Source organism: Microcaecilia unicolor, chromosome 3, assembly GCF_901765095.1.
Source record: "Microcaecilia unicolor chromosome 3, aMicUni1.1, whole genome shotgun sequence".
Taxonomy (NCBI): Eukaryota; Metazoa; Chordata; class Amphibia; order Gymnophiona; family Siphonopidae; genus Microcaecilia; species Microcaecilia unicolor.
This window is the reverse complement of record NC_044033.1, coordinates 459,006,803-459,012,802: the sequence shown is the minus strand read 5'-3', so window position 1 is coordinate 459,012,802 and position 6,000 is coordinate 459,006,803.

Here is a 6,000-nt window from a genome sequence, read left to right as displayed (position 1 = left end):
AGGTGGAGATAGAGAGCAAACTTTTGCCTCCCTATATGTGGTCATGTGCTGCCGGAAACTCCTCAGTATGTCGATATCAAAGCTCCATCCGCAGGACTCAGCACTTAGAGAATTACACCCACGAAGGGACACTCTGCCCAGCTCACCACCGCCGAAACGGGGGAGGGGAATTAACCCAGCTCATCCCCACACAAGTGGGGGAGGGGAATCCGTCCAGCTCATCCCCGCGGAGCGGGGGAGGGACACCACACCCGCCGATGCGGGGGGATCTGGCTTATCCTGCAACCGCAACCGCGGGAGGAGCTGACTGACCCTAACACCGCCGAAGCGGGAGGGGTACAAAGCTGCCCTACAGCCGCACGAAGCGGGAGGGAGTGCCGGCAGAATTTAAATCTCAATCCAGCCCCGTAAAACGGAGGGGAGAGGAATGCAGCAGCTCACTGTAACACAAACTCGTCTCAACTCTTGAAGAATCCAAGTGAAGGAAGAACTTGCACACGAAGTCTTTCTGAAGTAACTGAAGACTAAACTTGAACCTGAAATGCAACCAGAATAAAAACAGTACAGATATCTGGGAGGGGCTATGGATTGATCAGCTATGATTAATGGAAAGAAAATTATCAGGTATGATTATACATAATTTTACCTTCCATATCATCAAGCTGATCAATCCATAGACTGGTGGGATGTACCGAAGCAGTACTCACCCAGGGCGGGACATAGAAATCCCTGACCTCAACACTGAAGCTCCAAACCGGGCCTCCGCCCGTGCAGCCACAGTCAAACGGTAATGCTTGGAGAATGTATGAGCCGAAGCCCAAGTTGCCGCCTTGCATATCTCTTCCAAGGAGACGGATCCGGCCTCTGCCATCGAGGCCGCCTGAGCTCTCGTGGAGTGAGCCTTCAGCTGGATAGGCGGCACCTTCCCCGCGGCCACATAAGCCGCTGCAATGGCTTCCTTGACCCATCTTGCCACTGTAGGCTTAGCAGCCTGCAGACCCTTACGAGGACCTGCAAACAGGACAAACAGATGATCCGATTTCCGGAAATCATTGGTCACTTCCAAGTATCTGATGATGACTCGTCTCACATCCAGATATTTAAGAGCAGAGTACTCCTCTGGGTAGTCCTCCCTACGAAAGGAAGGGAGACAGAGCTGCTGATTCACATGGAAGCGAGAAACAATCTTGGGCAGGAAGGAAGGCACTGTGCGAATAGTCACTCCTGCCTCAGTGAACTGCAGAAAAGGCTCTCGACATGAGAGCGCCTGGAGCTCGGAAACTCTTCTGGCTGAAGTGATAGCCACCAAAAAGACTGCTTTCAACGTCAGGACTTTCAGAGATGCCCTCAACAAGGGTTCAAAAGGCGGCTTCTGCAATGCTCTCAGCACCAGGTTGAGATTCCACGCAGGCACCACTGAGTGCAGAGGAGGGCGCAGGTGATTAACTCCCTTGAGAAAGCGCACCACATCTGGCTGTGAAGCCAGGGAAGCACCCTTCAGGCGGCCCCTGAAGCAAGCCAGAGCCGCTACCTGGACTTTAAGGGAACTGAGCGACAGGCCTTTCTCCAGACCTTCTTGCAGGAACGCCAACACTGAAGAAATTGGAACAGTGAAGGGAGAAAGTGAGCCTGCTTCACACCACGCTGCAAAGATACGCCAAACCCTGGCGTAAGCAGTAGAAGTAGAGCGCTTCCTCGCTCTCAGCATAGTGGCGATGACCTTGTCTGAGAAGCCCTTCTTCCTCAGACGCTGCCGCTCAATAGCCAGGCCGTAAGACCAAAGGGGGAGGGATCCTCCATCACCACGGGACCCTGATGTAACAGGCCCTGCTCCACTGGCAGTCGCAGAGGATTGTCCACTGAGAGCCTGATCAAGTCCGCATACCAGGGACGTCTGGGCCAATCCGGACCCACCAGGATTACCCTGCCGGGATGCTTTGCCACCCGGTCTAGCACCCTGCCCAACATGGGCCAGGGCGGGAACACATAGAGGAGCTCTTGTGTCGGCCACTGTTGGAGAAGAGCATCTACTCCCAGGGATCGAGGGTCCCGTCCTCTGCTGAAGAAGCGCGGCACTTGGCAATTGGCCGATGACGCCATCAGATCTAGGCTCGGCTGGCCCCAGCGCTTCGTGATGTCCAAGAACGCCTGAGCAGATAGCTGCCACTCTCCGGGCTCCAAGGTATGGCGACTGAGAAAGTCCGCCTTGACATTCATGACTCCGGCAATGTGGGCCGCTGAAAGCTGCTCCAGGTTCGCTTCCGCCCACTGGCAAAGATACATAGCCTCCTTGGCTAGAGGGGCGCTCTTGGTACCTCCCTGGCGGTTGACATAGGCCACAGCCGTGGCATTGTCCGACAGGACCCGTACAGGCTTCCACACCAGTACCGGGATGAACTCCAAAAGCGCCAACCGAATGGCTCTGAGTTCCAGGAGGTTGATAGACCACTTTGCCTCTGCAGGAGACCAGAGCCCCTGCGCTGTCCTTCCCAAGCAGTGGGCTCCCCAGCCCGACAAAGAGGCGTCCGTCGTGACGACAATCCACTCTGGGGTCACCAGAGGCATTCCCGCAGACAATTTGTCTGTCTGCATCCACCAGCTCAGCGCCTTGCGCACTGCTGGGTCCAAGGGAAGTCGCACAGCATAATCCTCCGACATCGGAGTCCAGCGCTGCAGCAAGGAGTGTTGAAGTGGTCTCATATGAGCCCTGGCCCAGGGCACTACTTCCATCGTGGCCGTCATAGAGCCCAACAGCTGCACATAGTCCCAAGCCCGAAGAGGAGAGGCTCCCAGGAACTGGTCCACCTGAGCCTGAAGTTTGACAATCCGATTGTCTGGCAGGAACACTCTGCCCACTTGGGTGTCGAATCGAACTCCCAGGTACTCCAGGGACTGAGTCGGGCGCAGCTGGCTCTTCTCCCAGTTGATGATCCATCCCAGGGAGCTCAAAAGAGCAACTACCCGGTCCACAGCTTTGCCGCACTCTGCATAAGAGGGGGCTCGGATCAACCAGTCGTCCAGATAAGGATGGACTTGTATACCTTCCTTTCGTAGGAAGGCCGCGATGACCACCATTACTTTGGAAAAGGTCCGCGGAGCAGTAGCCAACCCGAATGGGAGGGCTCTGAACTGGAAGTGTCGTCCCAGGACTGCAAAACGCAGGAAGCGTTGATGAGGAGGCCAGATGGGAATATGCAGGTACGCTTCCTTGATGTCCAAGGAAGCCAAGAACTCTCCTGCCTTCACTGCCGCTATAACAGAGCGGAGAGTCTCCATGCGAAAGTGCCGCACTTTCAAGGCCCGATTGACCCCTTTGAGGTCGAGGATAGGCCGGACAGAACCTCCTTTCTTTGGTACCACAAAGTAAATGGAGTAACGTCCCTTGCCAAGCTGACTTTCTGGCACAGGAATGACCGCGCCCAGGCGGATCAGATTGTCCAAGGTCTGCTGCACTGCCACAGCTTTGACCGGAGACTTGCAGGGAGAGAGTACAAACCCGTCTTTTAAGGGTCGGCAGAACTCTAGCTTGTAGCCGTCTCTGATGACTTCCAGCACCCACGCGTCTGAAGTTATTGTGGTCCACTCGCCCAGAAACGAGGACAGCCGTCCTCCAATCTGCACTGGGGCGTGGACCAAGGCCCCGTCATTGGGTACGAGACCCTGGGGGAGGACCGGAGGAAGCACCTACTACTACTACTACTACTACTATTTAGCATTTCTATAGCGCTACAAGGCATACGCAGCGCTGTACAAACATAGAAGAAATGCTGCTTGGGGGAGAAATTCCTCTTGAAGGAAGAGGGGGCAGAGGAACCCGACTTGCCCGGGAGGTACCGACGTGCTTCCTGCAACCGTCCTCTGGAGGTACCGGGACGAGTACTAGCCCGAGCCCTGACCTCTGGTAATTTCTTGCCCTTAGACGTGCCGAGATCGGTCACGATTTTGTCCAGCTCGACCCCAAAGAGCAGCTTGCCTTTAAAAGGCAATCTAGCCAGGCGGGATTTAGAGGCGTGGTCAGCAGACCAATGTTTCAGCCAAAGCCACCGCCGCGCAGAGATTGTCTGAGCCATGCCTTTAGCTGAGGCCCTCAAGACATCATACAGCAAGTCTGCCAAATAGGCTAAGCCCGATTCCAGGGCAGGCCAATCAGCCCTCAAGGAATGATCCGAGGGGGAAGCCCGCTGCACCATAGTCAGGCACGCCCTGGCCACATAGGAGCCGCAAACTGAGGCCTGCAAACTTAAAGCAGCCGCCTCAAAGGACGACCTTAAGGCCGCCTCCAATCTTCTGTCTTGGGCGTCCTTTAGGGCCGTGCCACCTTCCACCGGCAACGCCGTTTTCTTAGTCACCGCAGTGATTAAAGAATCCACGGTAGGCCACAGATAGGCCTCACGTTCACTCACAGCCAAAGGATAGAGGCGGGACATAGCCCTAGCCACTTTAAGGCTCGCTTCCGGGACATCCCATTGAGCCGAAATTAAGGTGTGCATGGCATCATGCACGTGGAAGGTTCTAGGCGGGTGCTTCGTCCCCAGCATAATGGCAGAGCCAACAGGGGCTGAGGGAGAGACGTCCTCCGGAGAGGAAATCTTCAAAGTGTCCATGGCCTGTAACAACAGGTTGGGCAAATCCTCTGGGCTAAAAAGCCGCGCTGCAGAGGGGTCATCCGCTCCATCCGAGCGGGGATCCGTCTCCTCCAAGGAATCCGCAAAGGACCGTTGGGAGACCTCAGACACGCTGCCCTCATCTACATCGGAGAAGACAAAATCCTCCAAGGCCTGGGAATCAACCCGAGGGCGTTTACCTCTGGGAACCTCAACCTCTTTACCAGACGAGGGAGCAGGGGCAGCGTTTTGCATGAGGAAGCCTGATGCAGCAGCAAAACAAACTCGGGGGAGAAACCCCCCAGACTGTGCACTTCCGCAGCCTGGGCAACAGCCCTAGACGCACCCTCAACCGGCGCTCGCAAGAGCGGGGGAGAGACATGCTGCGCATCCAAAATGGCGTCCGGCGCGACACTCCGCGAAGGAGCCGCGCGGGAAGAACGGCGCTTAACTTTAGCCGCTTTTGTGCCGTCGCCCAAATTAAGGGCGTTCATGGCATTAATGTCTCCAACCTCAAGGGTGGCCCATGAAGAAGCCGTCCGAGCCGCGTGGCCGGCCAAGATGGCGGAGGCGAGGAGCGGGGGATGGGCGTTTATGGCGGGAAAAACCGCCACGCCGGAGGAAGGACCGGGACATTCATCGGTCACGAAACTGTCACCCAACAAGGGCGAATCAGGCTGTAAGACCCCCGCATCCCCTCTAGAAGCGCTCAAGCGATCCGGGGAGCGACCCTTTGCGCCCTCGCCCTCCGACGCCATATGCCACGAGGAGAAGAATCGGGGAACCCCCTGCCCGCTATAAAAAGGTAAAAATTACCTGCTGTCCGCTCCGAGCTGTAACGAACTGGTGTCCCAGTGAGTAGCTGCAATGAACGTTTAAATAAACGTCGAAATAAACGCCTTTAAGGACGTTTAAAAATTTTTTTTTTTTTAACGGAGCCAGCGGGAGGGGGGAGAAAAGGAGGGACCTGGCACCACCAGGTTTGCACTTGCTCAAAAGAGCCCTCAACCCCAGGCACTCAACAAAACCTAAAAATTAGGCTTGGAGGCCTAGCCAGAGCTGCTGCTGTGTGTGACCACCACCTGCTGAGATAGAGAACATACTGGGGAGTTTCCGGCAGCACATGACCACATATAGGGAGGCAAAAGTTTGCTCTCTATCTCCACCTGCTGGTAGATGGACACAACCCACCAGTCTATGGATTGATCAGCTTGATGATATGGAATTAAGAATAGAATTATCTTTCCAATGCATAAGAACCAGTTTCAGCGCAGCAACAATTAAAATGTTCAGTAATTTTTGTTGGTAAACATCCAATTGATCTTGGAACAGCACAGAACCTAACATAATAATTGAAGGAGTAATTGGACCCTGTACAGGAAGAGTATTTGAGATA